An 18,611-nucleotide genomic window follows, 5' to 3' on the forward strand; every position below is an offset into this window, starting at 1 on the left:
TTTAAATACACATAGAGAGCTGTTAGAAACATAACCCGTATAAAAGAGCACACAGATCTCTAAAGGCTTCTGAAATCCTTCACCCATAATAGAAGCCTTAAAACTTTCATTCCTTTCTTTTTAGCTTTTTAAAATAAGGTTTGTGTTTGGATTTCAATCAAATTAGGCTTAATATTGCTGTTATTGTAACAATTTAAAATAGTACTGATTTTCATAATTCTGTCCAAAAACTTTTAAATAATCAGTCTTTCTTACAAAATGAGGCAGCTACAAGGACATCAACTGCACTGCAAAAGTTACATGGAGGGAGATGAGATTTGTTAATTCTGTTTACGCATATGTTTAGCATAAAAAAATTATTTAAGTGCTGTACAATAAATAATATGGCAATGCACACTTTCAACACATTTGGAAGTGAAGTCATAAATAGCCTTGTTTTGGCCAAAGTGCAAAAATTTACACGCAACAAATGCTGCAAATGGGAAGCCACAAAATCCACTACAAAGACAGAAAGTTTTGTAGCATTTTGGAGGGTCTTCTTCCAGACTGATAATCAGAATTTTAAAAATTAGACTATAGAATACCCAAACGCCCTGGTTAGCAGCATCTTTTGGAGCTGTGCCTCCATCTCACATGCTTGTCTGGACATGCCAGGCAGCAGCATGAGGAAAAAGCCACAGAAGGTTTTCAGTACCTTCATTAACACAGAATCCAGAGGACAAATGGCTCCAGAGCAAGTGGAGGGAAAAGTAAATTTATATAGGTACAGGCAGTATATTTTTAAAAGCTGTACAGGCTCCACTGTCATTAGAACTTCTTGGGATAATTGTTGACAGATTATTTGGCTTGTGGTAACTCTCAGGCAGTGCTCTTGCAGAAATGAGTAATGAGAAACTCTTAGAACAGGCCCAAAATCGCTTTGCCAGAACAACCATTGGACATAGCATCATCCTTCAGGAAGAAATGATGGTTGAAGGTGAGAGCTGCTCTCCCACCAGTTCTTTTGTCATCTCTTAGATGGATCCATCTTTGACAAAGCTGCAAATATTCTTTCAGTGTCTGTGGGGGCTGCCTGCTCTGCACACAGATGCCTGCTTGGTTGTTTCAATGCCCATGTCCAGCCAGAGAGGTACCACTGAGGGTGGGAAGTTCCCCAGGGTTAGGACCAAGAACACTGCATCTGGTACATGATGTAGCACAGGGTTCCTGGGGCCTCTGAGAGCAATGCTGCTTGGTTTTGGTAGCACTGAGCAGCTCCGGTCCTGGCTGGTTAGATGCTGGCATTTGGATGATTTTGGGAAGCTTTTTTTGTAGGAGATCAGCCAGATCACTGGCTTTGTCTACTGAAAGATCCCGCCATTCACTCAAGACCATTGCTTCTTTATTCTCAGCTTTTCACCAACATGAGTTGAGGAGGGGGAAGAAGTAAAGATAGACAGCAAACCTGTAATGATAATTCAGTTTTGAATGCTCACACAGCTCACAGGGCTGACATAAAATCTTTCACAGCTGTGAGCAATTAAAAACTGTAACTCAACAGATTAAAAGTGTTTGTAGGCAAAACCACAATGGGATCCTCCCTTGCAGCTCATAAAACTGTCTAGTCAGGTCTGAACTTCTATATTTGCTCATCTTATATCTGAAGGCATCTCAGTTCAAATAGTTTCCTCCTTGCTTCCTAATTAAAGATAACATATGGGACCAGAAAGAAATGAGTCCCTCCAGAGCCGTAGAATCACTGCACGTTCAGAATCACTGCAGAACCCTTCCACAAGAAGGTTACTGAAATCCTATGGCTAATGCAGAAACCTGAACTAAAATCAGCTTTCTCTGCTGGGCAAACAATGAAACAGAAGAATTCCTGTGCTCTACTAAGAGGATCTCTGAAGGGCAGTTTTAACCTGGGAGCCATCTTAGCAAATACTGCTCCAGTCTGGAAGTTTAGAAAGGAAAGGAAACATTAATATTTTCTCTACTTCAAGAAAAAAAAGGGAAAACACAAATCTTTGTATACAACCTCTTTTCTCAGTACGTGGATTCATTACACCAGGTCAACATAAACCCGGGAACTTTGTTACTGAAACACTGGTGGGTTAATATAGGGCAAAGAAAATGCACTAAGGAAGTCAGAGTTTATCTATACTGTTCTTACAATGTGGATGGCATAAGGCAATAATTTGAATTTTTTTCATTTCCAGTATTATCTGTGATGTAGTTTGTTCCTTCTGCTCTGATTTACAGTATAAAACCCCTGAAATGACAGAAATGCATTTCCATTTTAGTCTCTTTGGCTTTGCTGTATTTTTATTACTTTATCAGGCCTTAAATCCTAAGAATTCCCTTGCTCCTTCTGAAAGAAGAAAAATTACAATGTTGCTAGAAACCTAAAAACAAAAAACAACCAAAAAACCCAAGCCCAAAACATTCAGTCCTTTGGGCTGCAAAATCAAATGCATCCAATGGAACACAAAGAGGGATCAACATCAGGCATACATTTCAAACACATTACACAAGTAATTAAAGAAAAAAAGGGAAGAAATCTAAAGTAAAGCTGCTTGCATAACACTGTGCATAAGCCATTGAGTCTTTTGAGTGGGATAAATGTTTTAGACTGTGCCACTAATGCAACGTTTTAATGGTGTGAGAACTGGAAACAAAAATCCTTAAAGATAGATAATAAACTCTGCTATAACATTTAAAGGGCCAAATAAATAAATATTTATCTTTCTTTTCCTGCCAAAAGTGGACATCACACAAATCCTGATGATAGATGCTACAGAGTAGAGAATGTTGTCACTTTTTCTGGACAATGAAGCAAAACCACAGAAACCAGCAGGGGAAGCAGCCAAGTTCAGCCACCATATTTGGGCTTCAGAGTCCTATAAATACACACACAGCATCTAAACAAGGCCACGATTGTCATTCCCCTTGTAAGAAAATGATTAGTTGTACTATGCTAATAATACACTCTGAAAGCCCGAGGAATCCAAACCAACTTCCATGGGATAAAACCAGAATGTGGCTCCACACTTGGGTAATAACATTCTGCCCTAAAACTGCAACGAAGAGACGTGCAGGAAAGGCTCAGAAATACAGACTCAGAGAATTAAGCACTGCCCAGTCCAACCCAGTTACCAGGGAGGGCAGGGGAGAAGGACACAGGAGGACACGTGATGTGCTCTGATGGCTGAGCTGATCCAGGAGCTGGCTGGAGCTGCTCCTCAGAGCAACTTGTTCCATGCTGTGAGAATGATGCTATCACAGAAGTGCTTAAAATGAAAGCCAGCAACATAGATTCCTGTTCTTTTGCTTGACTTGAAAAAAAAATAATTTCCACTGAAAGCTTTGTGTTAATTCATATCATGGAGAGTGCAATATACAATATCTTATCACAAGAAAAGCATGTCTCAAGAGAAACCTCTTGATTTCATTAAATAGAAAAAGAGACAGAACCAGGCCAATTTGATATACCATCACAACTATGCTTTGTTTATCAACAAAAACCATGTACTACAGCCCATAGTTCAATTTTAAAAGTATTATTATCTAGCAACTTTATAATCAAGACCATTTTAACTACTAGAAATGATATGAGCTTGGACAAGGATAACATTCAACACTGTCAAATGGAAGGCATCAGAGTTATGATTTCTAGGCACAAGTGGTAATTGGATTGGAAGGCAAAGTTCAAGAAAACAGTAATACTCTTGTGTATTAACAGACAGCCTGTTCTGCTCCATAGTGCACTACCCAAGGCCATTTCCTTCCTTAAAATTAAAATTCTAATCAGCCTTCATTCCATCTACAGAAATTTATGACCTAGTCCAAGTTCTTTGTATATCTTTAGAAACAAACAGACCTGGAATATGAGACCCACCATGTTATAAATTCTTAATTCAGCTTCAAAAATCTGTACAAACACAAGTGGAGAATGTTTAAAACATGCAGAGTTCCACACTGTGCAACCCTGATTTATTGCTATAAACACTGCAAATGTCTTGGTCTCTCAATGCAGCTGTATTAATTACAGATTGGATGTTAAGATCCTAGATATCCAGCACTAAGGGAAGTGGGCTCACTCCGGATGAAATGAAAATGGAGAACTATAACCACAAAAAGAAATTCTTTACAAATTCCTCTTACCCAGTGCTTTTCAAGCTGTGGGGCACTCACTCCAAGCAGTATGCCTGGTTTTCCTAAGTAGCTTATAAGCACTGCCAGAAAACCTGAGCACGTTCTGCTAAGCACTGCTGCTGTTAAGAGTTGGTGCCTTTGGCAGGACCTGTGTTTGAGGACTTGCAGAATACCAAAAAATAAGCTGTTCCTGCTAAACAGAGAGAATAGTTAACTCTCTCAAATCTATAGCTGTCTTTGGTTTTTTTCTTCCCAAAAAATGCTTACATCTGACCTGAGTACCACATCTCAAAATTAAGCCAACAGTAAAGAAAAAGTCTGGAAAATGGAACAAAAGCATGCTTACTCTGCAAGGTAAATCAGAAAAATGTACAGAAAGGCAGAATTATAAATATAAATGCTTAGGTCTCCAAACAAAATATTAAAACACTAAGGTCAAGCTTCAAAGAGTAACAATAAACTCTGAAGACCACGAGTCTGCAGGTATGCATCTTGTCCTCATGCCTTCAGCACAGCTTGAGAGGAGGAATTTATGTCAAAGCAGCTGGGTGGCCCCCTGAGAACTGTGCCATAGCAATACCAGCCACATCTCTGCCTCCTCATAGCTAATCCTATTCTTCTTTTCTATGATAACAACACCTTTGACCCATCTCCAGCTTCACTGTTCACATGCACTACAGCACTCACTCTCCTTTCTTCTGCCTCCCTTCTACAATCCTTACCTCTGGTAATTCTGAGCACCAATGGAAGACACAAAGCACAAACCTCTCCTGTTGCTTTCTGCCCGGTAGCAGGCGAGCTGAGAACTCATCACAGGCTGCCATGCACATAGCAGAAAGGGAAGCAGCTCAGAGATCCCAGCTGCAGCTTGTCAGGAGGTGGCCAGGTTCAAATGGACCAGCTGCTTGGCAAGAAAATGGCCATGTTCACATCAGCTGGGAGCCAGGAGGCACCCAGGGTCCCTTCTGGGGAGCTGCTGCTTGGCCAGCAATGGAGCCTCTGAGCCTCTCAGCTGCCAGGAGGTTAGGGAAAGGTCTCCTCAAGCTGTTAGCTCTGTGGCTCTGACTTGTGTGAATATAAATCAAATCAAGTCAGCCGACCAGATTAGGACGTTGCACAAAATATAAAACAGGATGGGTGAAATTTTCATGGTGGGTGAATCATTTTCAGCAGTGCTGGTCAAAAAGTAATGGATGGGGAAGTGCAAGAAATTGCTCCTCCAGCTGGTCGTGTAACCTCTGCTAAGGAATTCTGCTCGTGTCCCTGAGCCTTCAGGCATCAAAATTAGATTTTAAATCTGGAATAGCTGCACTGGCTTACATCAACCTCAGAACCAGTTCACAGCATTAGGCTGGGAGAGAGGGGAAATAAAAGGGGGAAGAGAAACCTCACTCAGTCTGTGCAGTTTAGCAGCAATTTAAAACTGCCTAAATCCAGCAAGGAAATTTGCATCTTAATTGTAAGGCTGTTTTCAGTGTTTTGATGTAATTTCCTCAATACTTTTCCACTCCCTAAGATCCACCCAACAATTAGAAGCAACTCTGCAGATGCCCTAGGACTGATCTGCATGAGTGTTATCTGAATAAAAATCTTGATTTGCCAAACTTAGCCTCCTGGACATGCTGTACTAGCAGGTGCTGCTGGGGCTACTTAGATTTCAAGCTGCAGAAGCAGTTCACTGATTGACCAACAGCTCTGAGAGATATTTGGGAAAATATCCCAGCCCTCAAACTTTCTGTTTCATCTCTCTAAACATTTATCAATAAACAAATAGAATTTACAAAATACCACTGCAAACTTGCTCGCACAGAAAGTGAAATTAAAGAACCTAGTTGGATAATGAAATATATAACATTAATTGCAAAAGATTTCTACAAATTAGAGCCTGTAAATTCATCTTCACTTGTGTAAAAGAAGTAATGACAAACACCTCACAGGGCATTCTGGCCATGTGAGACTGACCTGCAGTGATGGGGGAAACATGCAGATGCTTTGGGGTGATTTTTAATTTTTTTCTGATATATCACAATTGTTTTAATCAAAGGGGAGGGGAGGGAATGTTTTTGCAGTACACTTTAAAAATAAAAACCTAAAGTCATGGCAAAGAATGCTTTTTTTCATGCTAGTTTGTTTGGGTTTTAATTTTACATTTTTAAAGCAAGCCATCAAATATTTTCAGAAAGAATGTGGGACAGCATTTATTCTGCCTACTTACTCTGTATTAAGTTAATCTTAAGAAATATTTTTAAAACCAGCAAATTGTCCCCTGCTCAACTGATAAACAGACACATTTCATTGGGAAACAAAGCCAAAAAAAATGAGGTGGTTGAGAGGAGCAGACACACATTATACATATGAACCTAGAACAGAAAAGTTCAGTGACATATTAAAATTGTCATAAATTTTGACATCTTGACATATTAAAATTGTTAAAATTGTCAGAGAAATTAAGATTTCTATAATGCAACAAGTTACATGCAAAGGCACTAAACTCCTACACTAATATTTGCACTGACTTTATCCATGGAGAGTAGATAGATGTGGCCACAAGAGCCACACAGGCTGGGAGCATCTGCCCCTTACAAACACCACCCGGGTGACTACAAATCTCCCATTTGTGCAGATCTCTGCATACTGTAATCTACCATAAAAATATGAACTGAGAGGCATATCAAGTTAGGCTTGTCAGCCCTAATATTTCTGGTGATTTTTGAACAAGGCCAGAGAATAAGATAAGCATCTTTACAAATCTAGTTGGCTTTACTTCAAATCCAAAAGCTTGTTTCTAAGCTGCACAAGGACGGGAGCCCATGTAAAATTAAATTTTTAATGCAAAGCCAACCCAGTTCTGCTCATCATCTTGTGTTCTGAAACCTGTCTGCAGCAAGAGTTCTTTAGGAGCTCAGTGTCCTTCACTGAAATACTGTACAACATGAAATTATTTTTGTAAAAAATATTTTTGCATCAAAGCTAAGCTTAGCTTAGGGGAAACCTATCATTTTTTATTTAATAAAAACTTCTGTGATTCCTAAGTTTCTGTTAATGAAGTATTTTCATTGGCACTCGTCAGTTAAAAATTACTTCAGCTTTCTTAGCAGGTATGTTTGTTTGTTTTTTCTTTTGAAATCAAGCTGGTAAGTAGTCCCAATTTACCAGTGCAAATCAGCTTAATTTGCTTGGGAGCTAAAACTTGGAGCGAACATTGGTATTTTCAAAACAAATACATCAAGTTAAAGCAAGGGCAGTTGTGGTTCATCTGAATCATATGGCTCCAGATTTCAAATCTAAGCTAAGGAAATAGAGGTTATGACATCCTGCAGCTGGGACACACAGTGTTCATAAAGCAGTGTTAAATCAAGACCACTTGGCCAGTTCAGGCAGTTGCTTGTGTGGAAGTGAAAGATCCCATGAGAGCATTAAAAAAAAGAAAGGTTTTGGTGTCCTAGCCAAACCCCCCTTCCTTCACTTAATGCTACCAGGGGCTAAGTTTCTTCAGAGCAAACGACTGAGGAAGATTGCTGCCAAGTCAGTGCTACTGATTTATTTGCATCCAGTCGCAGAGAACAGGAATTAAACACTCTGCAAAATTTCATGGGCAGGAAAATTACAAAAGGGCTTCGCATGCTACGCAAATGCCAAGTGACTGAGCCTGCTGCTTGGTAGGTTAGTTTTCAGACATGTAAATTCAGAGAGTTCATTCACCAAAAGGCTACACAAATGCTTCTCTCAACATCAAGACTGATACAGGGGCAGGAGAAGCAGCTGGGAGCTCCAGCAAGGCAGAAATAGTCATGGTGGGAGAAGGGGGACAGGCAGAAAAAAGTTTTAGTTCAGTCTGGGGGACTCAGGACAGGAAAAGGTTTGAGTCTGGAAATGTTATTTTCCAGTCTTCCATTCAGTAGCATTTTAAGATCTATTTACTGATAAAATAAGCATTGATAGAATACCTGAGAGTTGGCATTTTCGTTTATAATACATGAAAACAGTTTGTTTTCTAAATTGTGAGACCATATTGGTAGCTGAAGTAGATTCACTGCTTCCCTGAACACCAGAAGAACTGTGCCTGAAGCTTTTTGTTGTTTTGTTTTTTTTTTTAAAAGTAGGGAGGAAGCCTGAAACAGTAGTACTGATTGGAGTCTTTGATGACACTATCTGGATGCCAATGTCATGCTGTGTAAACATGTGGATCCATTAGACAATTGTTGGAAGCAGTGAATTCTAAATTTGATCTAGTGATTGGACTCACGCTGTTTGGAAAAAAAAAAAAATGGGGTTGCGAAACCACACAAGGAAAACTTTTCAGACTTGTTAAAAAAAAGAAGTACAATGTGAACAATGATGTATTGGGTGGCCTGCAGAACCCAGCCTCTGGAGAGTCTTAACAGCTAGGAAAAAAAAAAAAAAAAAAAAAAAGACTTGAACTCTTGCCTTTCAAATTATTAAAAAAGTTTATAAAATTTATTCCAACCTGAAAGGGTAAAAACATTTTCAAAGAGAAAAATGTAAATGCACATGCAGAGTAGGAGAGATTTTCCTTGCTAAAAGCCTATCTGCAGCAATGATTTATATCTTCTTCTGCATTGCTGGTGCACACCACTGCCTGAACTAATGAATCAATTTTAGTGAAGCCTGAGCTCTATGGTATCCCCGGTGATGCTGGCTGGGGAAGGGAGTGGTAGTTAACTGCCTTCCTTTGGTTTGTGCTGGCAACACAGAGCCTCTTGCTTCATAGCACTTAATGATCTAAAACACACGTTGAAATTAACTCCTTCAGTAGCTACAGAGCTGCTACTCCTTATCTCTTTCATTTTTCTTAATTGTAGCACTGCAAAATGTTATGTTTTGATTCAGAATTATATATGATTAATATGATACATTATTTATATTTGTTCGAAAAGAAAACACAGGCCTCATGAATAAAATTATACATTACACATGGCATTTGAAAGCACACTCCATTCTATAAGATACCAAGAAACACTGTGCTCATTCTGTCCAGGCTAAAACTTCATTTCCAACTGATTAGCCAGCTTTTTATGCCACTCAAGTTGCTTACATTAAAAGAAAAAAACCAGTGGGTTCAGCTCCCAGCAAAACTGCAAACCCACTTTAATGTTGTCACTGCAGAACTTGTTATTCATCACCACAGGCTTAGAGATGTGAAGAGCCAGTGTGTATAGCTCAGCATTTCAGTTATGATTCATGTTGGGATTTAATCATTCCTGAAACACTGTTTACTACATAAAAGAAATTGTAGTTCAACAACAGGAATCAAATCAATCCAGAAAAGCTACTGAGTCACTAAAGGAGGAAGGCAACAAGGTACAAGTTACCCTTGGGTCTTTGGGTAGGTCAGCAGTAGCAAAGCTTCTCTTTGGCCACTGCTGGGTGACCACTGTGGACAGAATGCAGTGACACAGGATGCTATCTTGAAAATAAAATATCTTGCTTACCTCAAAATACAGTCATGATTCAGTATCCTTGAACTAGTTTATGCTTCTTTTTAAGGAAAAACCGATCTATTATTAAATGTTATCTTGCTCTCCAAATATTACTGTTCTATCATTTATTAAGCTAAAAACACTTACACCTCTTTAATGCTTCTGTATAAGTCATATTTTCTAGCAGCAAGATATTGGGAAATTAGTTCATTTTTCTTTTCCTTTAGATAAGTTACATCTGCATATTTAAGTACCGGTTGCAGATTTGGAGTGCTCAAATATATGAAACTTTTCTTTTTAAAGATATTATGCTTTTCTTCTTATAATTTGATCAAATATACTTGTTCTCCATATTTTTCCCCACAGTGTGCAAAGGAGCAAATTCATACTCAGTAACCAAAGTGCATTAGCATAACACAGTACATCAAAACCAGTCTTTTTTACAACAAGAAACCAAACCAACATCCATCACAGTATCACATTACATGAGAAATATTTCCTACCAGGACTGTTACGTGTCAGTTTTAATCTACCAAGCATGAAATTTTCAATGAGGAGAGGGAAATTACGTTTCAGTTTTTAGATCAAGATACAGCTTTTGTTCAAGATCCTCAATTCACCTCACAAATGCAAATAAAGACATCAACACCTCTGTGATAAATTAATTCTGTCAATTTTTCAGCTACAGTCAAGTTAGTACATGCAGCAATTTGTCATCAAACATTGTGAACAATTATGTTATAGATTTTGTAATCACTGGATGAAAACATCATATATTGGAAATGCTACACAGAGCATGGTACAGAGAGATGTTAAGACAAAAAAATTAAAATGATTTGCATTTATCAGACTGATTGCATTTTTGCAACTGATTACATTTTCTTCTATTTTTTTCTTCCAGTCACCTGCATACAACTGTTTCACCTTTTCTTTCTTTTCCTTTTTCCTCACAGTGGCTGAATCTCAGACTGACATTCTCCTGGGCTGCACCTCATGTAAGTACAGATACAGCTATAGAGTGTGACTATTATTGCATGTGTTTATTTCACCAACATTCAACAGTGAAAATATTTACCAAAACTGGGAGTTCTAGACCTGATATTTCCTTCTGTGAAAAGGTACTGGGAAAATTTACTACGTGCTCATGAAGAGTTAACTAAGGCAAGCAATACTTACTCACAGGTTGTACTCCTCAAAGATCCCAAAGCAGCCATCTGAGTAGTCACACACAGATAGATCCAACTCACTACATCTTTATAGGTTTGTGAAATCTGGACCACATAAAAGTGCCCATGATCTTGAGGCACTCCAGGGCTCCTTGCCAGACAGGGGAACCTCTGTGATCCAGAGGAAGTGCAGAAAGAGACTGGAGGGACGTCAGTACTCAGGAGGTCTGCAAAGCCCTTGTCACTCCATGTCATGGTGACAGCTGCCACTGCCCCAAACCCCCACCCACATTAATGCTTTGCATATCCTGACAAGGGCTGATCAAGGAGAAAGGCAAAGCCAACACCCAGTTGGTCAGCTTGGGGTCACCCTGCAGATAAAACACACCTTTAAGAAAGTCAAACCAATGAAATGGAAAGAGATGAAAAACTCAGTCTTCTCCAAGTGGCCAGTGCCATTTATCTGAGCATTGATGGTGCAAGTACCTCAAAAACATTGCCTTGTTCAAGTGCAAGGTTTGGCACCTGCTCAGAGTGGTGTGGAGCAGGTCAGCTGCTCATCCTGGCCCAGATAATGAGCAAAGGACTAAGCCAAGAATCACTTAATGTTAATACCAATACCCAAAGCTGTTCTATTGCTCTTGGCAAGTCATTTCACCATTTTTCCTGTTCTCCTATGTACAATGAACATAACATCTTCGTGCCCATGTCCCCAGAGTTTAATCCCCAATTTAATATTCTAGTCATAAATGCACTGCCTCCTTCTTACTCTGATGAAGTACAGTCAGTATCAACAGGTAACACTTTCAAAAAACCTTATTTCCAACTATTGTGAAACAGGAGCTGAATGTTTATGGAGTAGTTATTTTTTATGTCAGTTTACCATAGGGCCTCTTTAGCTACAAGCTTACAGCCGGAGGCCCCAAGGCATTTTTGGGAATGGAAACTTTTTGAGTTCAGCTCTTAACAAATTTCCAGCCTGCAGTATGTTTTTCATTAGTCTACATGGTGTTATAATAAATGATGCACTTCCTCTCTCATTTTATGATTTTTTTAAACATGCAACAATTTTTCTGTGTCTGTTTTCTATTACTTTCAATATACTCAACACACTAATCTTAGAGTCTATGTATAAAGACAGAAAGAGTAAATTGAGTAGGATGTCAGCTAGAGTAAGACAAGCTCCCAGTTAAAATTCTTCACTGAAAGCCAATCATAAACACAATTTCATGTATTCAGATCTTTGGGCAGGCATCCTCTTAGGGGCCATTGTTAAAAAAATAAAAAGTCCATTATCCCCAAACTTAGAGTTGGCCTAGAAAAGACTCCTCTAAGGTACACACCTGCAAGACTCCAATAAAAAAGTTTGATCTTATTGGCCAGATACAAAACATATGAAAACCTCCATGTAACAGAATTATAAAAAGGTTTTTTTTTGCATAAAGTCCAAACCTGGTACTTTTTTGTATAGCTGTATATCAACACAAGAAAGCTTTCCATAAACCTGAGCAGGCTGAGGAAAGGGACACCAAGGTAGCCAGTGGGCTGGGACACTTGCCCTGGGATGAGAGGCTGAGGACACCAGGCTCATTCAGGCTGAAGAAAAGAAGGTTTTGGGTCAACCTAAGAACCACCAGCCTACAAGAGGCTTATTGAGAATACTGATTGAGGCTCTTTATAACCTCTTTATAATGCATGGTGGGATGAAAAAAGGCAAAGGGTCCAAGTGGAAAAACAGACGGATTCAAACATATAAGGGAATATTTATTATTTTTTTTACTATTTGGGCAATCAAGCTTTGAAACAGGCTGTTCAGAGGAATTTGAATAGATGACCTCCTGAGGTTCCTTCCAAGCCTTCCAAAAATTCTATGATTAATTCAGTCCAGTAAAGAATGGTTTTTAAGTAACAGAAAAAATGGATCCAGAATTTCTTTTCTCTCCACTACCTGCTATAATCATAGACAGATTGGTTTGCTGCTACTGTGGTGCAATTTATTTTTATAATAAACAAAGAAAAACAGCTGTGGATGGCATTTAACCTCAGACTCCCAATTTCTTAATTGAAATCTTAATTGAAACCATCCACTGGTGGCTATAGCTTTTTGCATAAAAGCTCAGACAGGAGAAAAGAAGGCAAATAAAGATTTGCCTTAATGACACGTAAGGACAACATCCATCAGTAAACTTCAGAGTGAAATACCTGTATCACAGTTAAAAGATTTTTAAAAATAATAATTATAATTTTAAAATTTCCTCAGCTGTCTTTCCCTGAAAGCAGCTTGTAGACTCTAAGCCTCATTTTTCCTGGAGTGAAGTACCCTGATCCTCTGACTGTCACACTAGATACTTTTTATCACTTTGTAGAAATTGAACCCAGCAAGTACAAAGGTAATTATAAACAGCAGGTAACAATATCCCAAATATTTTAAAACTAGAAATAAATGAACCATTGTCGAAGAGGAAATGGAAAGTTCCTAAACCAAAAGAAAACAAACAAACAAAAAAACTAACCCCAAACAAGCATGCAAAAAAAAAGCCCAAAAATCCCACAACCAGAAAAACAAACAAACAAAAAACAAAATAAACAACCCCCAAAGAGCTAACATTTCAGAATTTAAGTCTCCATCCTAAAAGCACAACTACCCACATTTAAATTAAGCAAAAGTTCCTTGTGCCATCTTGTCTTACCCAAAACTAGTTTGGTGAGATCTGCAGGAGGTTACAAACAAAAAACCAAATCAAAAGCAAATGCCTTTAACATTGTACTCTCAAACATCAGCTCTGAAATGCTTTCAAGGAATGTTCATCCCCTTTCTGGGTGCATTTCCACACATCTTTGGTAGTAACTGAGCTCAGCACATCCATCCCACAGCCACTGCAATGGTTCAGGATGGGGAAGATGAGCATGGCAAAGGGCTACAAGCTCCTGAGCTCCTGCAAGCCAAACTCACTCCATGGACCAGGGATTCCCTGGCATCTCCCTGCTCCATCCCCCCTGCCAGGGTACCTGTGACACCTTCCCACCCACAGCCATGCCAGGGGCTCTTTTCCTTATCTGTAAGTAGTCCATACACTGGTTTTAAGAGCCCTGGGGAGGTCTTCTGGAGAAAGAAAGCTGAGAGGTTTGAGAAAGAGAATATAAACTAGCACAAAAGGACATTAATATCAATCTTGAAGAAATATAATCCCAGCAAAATTCAGGCAGTTGGGAAAACACATCTCTTTCTATAGGGTATCTGGAAATACAAACAGTATTTCCTCTGCTGACGCTTCCAAGGAGGAACAATTCTCCACTTCATGTCCCATTATATATATTCCTATTTTAAACATGTTTTATATGTAGTTGACAGACACACTTTTTAAAAGATAGTCTTCTTTTTATATTTTTGCTCTATACTTATTTTTTAATAAGAATTTATTCCCAGGGGCTGACAGCAACAGGGAAACGAGGCTATGCCAACAAGAAGGGATTCCAGTCAAACATCATCATGTCTAGCACACTGTGTTTCATTTACAAATCTTTGATTTCTAAATGAATGGCAGTTCAAAGTACACATTAAACACAGATACTTTCTGCTTATGTATGTAGAGATTGTTAGAGATTAAGCCACTTTTAATTAAAGACTTAAGCAGGTGTCAGTTCGTGATACTCTTTGAATTTGGTTTAACCAGATCCATGTTCCACGATTACCCAACAGCACACTTTAAATACAAGTAGAATCAAAGAGACCTTCCAAAACAAAGCAAAGGAAAGCTACTTTGTCGGGTGGTTTGAAGTTTGGTACTACTCATTTATGGAACATCATGTATTTAGTTGGAAACAGCATTCTAAAACACTGCAAAAATAAATAAAAGCACTGCAAACAGCCCTGAGAGACAGAACCCTGGGCCACACCAGACCTATTCATTTCAGTGGGGTTTTCTTCTGTCTTTATGCATCCATCTATCCAAAGTTAATTTGCAGCATCAAGGCCTAAAGCAGATAATCTGAAAGCACTCTGTACTCAAATAAGCAGAGCTTTAGACACAGAAATGGAATTATTTCTAAGTGATTTTTCTCTGTCATACTTCAAGTGTGATGGCAAGTGAAGAGTAGCCTGTTCCTCCATTATTGAGAGCTTCTTTATTTTCTACTTTTAAAGAAAATCCAAAGATTAATTTAAAGCCATCTGATGAAAATACCTTAATATTTACCTTCATATTTGTTGTAATATATGCTGTATTCAAGTGAAGTGATTTCAAAAATTATCCTGTCTGCTTCTCATTTCAAGATGTTAAAGATTGGCTTTTATAAATTTCCATTACACATTGTCTGACAATATTTGCTGCACTGGACTACATGAACTGATTTTTAATTCTTACAGAGGTAATGATGATAAAGTTTGCAGAAGCTGGGCACAGGTGATATTTTTAAATTTCATACTCATTAGAAGTTGCTCCTTTCCAGGTCTAATTTAAATCAAAGCAAGGGTAAAAAATGATTACAACTCTCAAATGCATTAATTCTCTTGATGCTTTTTACCCATTATACCATCAGTGACAGCCAGTCTTAAACTGGTCTGCTTATCATCCTTTAAGTGATGGCACCATTCAGTAACATCTCTACAGTGGTCTTAGAGCAGACACTGGAAGATGATGAAAGAACACACAGGTTATTCCAGAATTTCATAACTAGTAAATGACAACCTCAAGTCCCAAATCCAAGACAAGGCTATTAGTAGAGTGATGGGAAGAAAATAACCATGGAGATGGAGACAGCAATGTGCCAGTCTATCCATGGCAAGTAGCAGGGAGCTGGGAGGATGGCTGAGATGGCCAGGGAAGAGAAGATCACATCTGGCAAAACAAAGGGTGCTGACTTGCTGGAGTTGTCATCTCCAGGAACAGAGTACCAACCTCTCAGATGTTGCTTAATGGAAGCTACAGCATGACTGCAAAGGCAAGGTTTAAAACTAGCATAGGATGTTTAGGATAAAAGGAGAATTCTTAAAGGTTCAACTGATCCTAAAGGAAAGACTTGAGCACTCGTGTAAAAATCACATTTCCCTTTTCAGCTACTTTTTTCTTCTTCATTTATATTCACTAGAGAAATATTGCAAACAGAGGGATCTGGAAAAAAAAATGGTAGAAACCAAGGTCTGTTTGACTGCTTCAGCAATAAGGTATAAATCTGGAGTAACTGAAAAAAAATACACACTAGTGCAACTGAGAGCTCCAACTGGCTCTTAAATTTTATTAGGTTTTTGTCAGGAGACAGTGGGAGGAACTTCCCTTAGCCAGGAGGAAAAAACAAAGTCAGGTAAGATTCTTTTAGCAGCTACAGAAGGCACAGGTTATTAAGTGGACCTTTGCATGCATGGCTGCTCCACCTCCAGTTTTCTTTGCTGGGAGCTGCTTATGTAACTAACACAAAAGAAAATAACCATTTCTAGGCTGTTTTCCTTTGGAAGCTCTGGGCTGCCAGAAGGAACTGAGAGAATTCAAAAGCAGCTTCCCTTCTGTTGCTCTTTTAAGAGTTTTTCTTTGAAGTGGCACCCTGAGTGGCTGCTCATTCACCAGTTTTGTAGGTAGTTTTTAAAGCAATACTTTCCACCCATCAGGCTTAGGTACAGAAGCATACAATTAATTAATGCAAGTTAGTGGTGTTATTACTTCTGCCTTTTATTTCTATGCGGTGTCTCTAAGATGCAATTATTCTTTGTAGTAGGACTTCAGACACAGCAAAAAATGCTGAGCTTTACAGCCTGATCTGAAATTGTTGGGGTAACTCACGGACAAGCTAAGGAAACCATTTAGCTGCTACTTGAAGGAAAAATTCATTCTAAAAATCTAGAAATTAAGTGTCAAACTCCACAATGGCTCTAACTACTTTGCAGTGCTACCATGCTGTATCCAACTGAGAGTTTAACCCTTTGATCTGACATATCCTTTTTTTCCCCTTTTTTATCCCCTTTTCTTCCCCAAAAGAAGGGTAAGCCTAAAATTAAATTTTACAATGAATGATCACAGAGTAGATTGGCTAGAAAATCATTTGTTTACAGACAAATGGACCACTTACCTACCAGATGGCTGCACTGTAACAAAAAATGCATCCAATGCTGCTTACAATATTAGTGGCCAAACACCACATTACTGGTTTCCAAATATTGTCCTGGTGTGGAATATTTGTAAACCATCCTTGTGCATTGCTGCCAAACTCAAGGAACACTCTCCAGGACAGTCTGAGTCCTTAACTAAAAAAAATATCCCCACAGTATTAAGAAGGATTACGGAGAAAAGATTTCAGTGAATCTGTCCTAATGCTCTCTACCATTTCCACATTGTATGTTATTTATTTTCATTCTTGGAGCATAGGATTTAATAGCCATAATTATCTTATTTTCTCATTGTACAAACAGACCAATTTTTATTCATTGAGGTCAACATTTTTGTTGCATTCTTCCTCTGTTTTTTCCTTCCCTTTAGAATTTGTTATTAACAACAAACTACTAAAATACCTGTTGAGGTAAAGATTTATTAATAAATCGCTTTTTCAAATTAACATAGATCAAAAGTAGCAATAGTAGAATGGACAGCTTGAGAAAATAATATTTTAACTCCATTTTCATTCTCCATATCTTTTAAAATAAATAGTTCTTGCGCATCAACAGATTTTTGTGAAAGAATTTTCACCAAAATCTGGAAGCTTCCAAGCACTAATATTTAATCATGCGGATTTTAGAAGCTAGGAACACTTCATGGTCAGCTGGCTATGAAATCCTGCTAGTTAGCCACAGTCCTGAGCATGCCATCTTGCTGCTTGATGTCTTTTTTAAAGGGTTGGAGGGTGAGGAGACTGCACCCAAGCATTTATGAAGGAAGACAGTAAGGTCCTGGATTTTCTCCCTTCTCATACATCTGCTCTGCTGCTACTCTTGTGCTGCAAGGTGAGCTGCAGAGCCTTCAGCCTGTCCTGCAGCCTTCACAAAATACACCCAGAGGGTTAAAGCTTTTCGCCCATCCCCACCACCTGAGGTCTGCAAAGGAAAGAGCTACTGAAAGCAGGAAAAGGTCAGGAGCAGTGTATTATATTCAGTATGTTTGGATTAGCTCACAATAGCTAAACAAACTGATTTAATTTCTAATGACATTTTCAAACAACAGCGAATAAAATTATCCAAAGTATGCAGAGACAAAGGGTGCACACAGATGCACCACGATACATCTCTAATACAACAACACAAGCAGTGACTGAACAGTGAATTTCAGAAGTATGGCCTTTCAAATTAGAGGTCAAATATACAGGAACTCAAGGAAAAAAAAAGCTATTGACTAGGAGAGACACAAATAACTCCTGCCTTGTCCATTATTATCACTCCCATTTTTATTGCAACTGTTGGGTTTTCTTCTGCGTTTTCAGCGTAGAACAATGTTTTTGAAACAAAATCATGGGCTTTTCAAAGTAAATAAAGAATAGGTGAGCTACTGAAGTGAATCACAAACTGAATACTTTTGGAAAGCTTCTCTCAATTTGCTGGGTTAGCAGGTCTGAGGGATTTTAAGTAAAACCACAAGAGGATCCTGAGTCATGTCAACAGAGGAAGGAACTGCAATGGACTCAGATGCTACTGCTCCTCTCCCAGCCTGCTTGCCACAGAACCACAGGAGGTTCTCACCCCTGTGCTGATGCAGCCAACCCAAGGGAAACATTCCCATCCTGTGTCAGCAGCCTGAGCTCACTGCAGGGCCTCTGAAAAGGTTGGACCTTTGTGGTCCAGTTTGGAAATCAAGCTGGGAGAGCAAGCAACCTGTCCCTGTGCTGAGGCTGCTGCCAGCCCAGGAGCTCTGGGCAGCCCATCCAGCCACCACTGCAAGTTTCACCAGAGTTT

General features: G+C 38.9%; 2 protein-coding genes across 2 annotated transcripts in view; one reads left to right on the forward strand and one right to left on the reverse strand.

The window, feature by feature from the left end:
* The window catches only part of CHLSN (cholesin), a 121,315-nt gene that overhangs the window by 43,936 nt on the left and 58,768 nt on the right, over window positions 1-18,611 (reverse strand). The gene's annotated exons all lie outside the window — the stretch shown is intronic.
* The window catches only part of GPR146 (G protein-coupled receptor 146), a 47,461-nt gene that overhangs the window by 12,387 nt on the left and 16,463 nt on the right, over window positions 1-18,611 (forward strand). The window contains exon 2 of the mRNA XM_071760901.1: window positions 10,529-10,565. The gene's annotated coding sequence lies outside the window, so the exon portion shown is untranslated. The remainder of the gene's footprint in view (window positions 1-10,528; window positions 10,566-18,611) is intronic.

Source organism: Heliangelus exortis, chromosome 17 (genome assembly GCF_036169615.1).
Source record: "Heliangelus exortis chromosome 17, bHelExo1.hap1, whole genome shotgun sequence".
In the NCBI taxonomy this organism is placed as follows: domain Eukaryota; kingdom Metazoa; phylum Chordata; class Aves; order Apodiformes; family Trochilidae; genus Heliangelus; species Heliangelus exortis.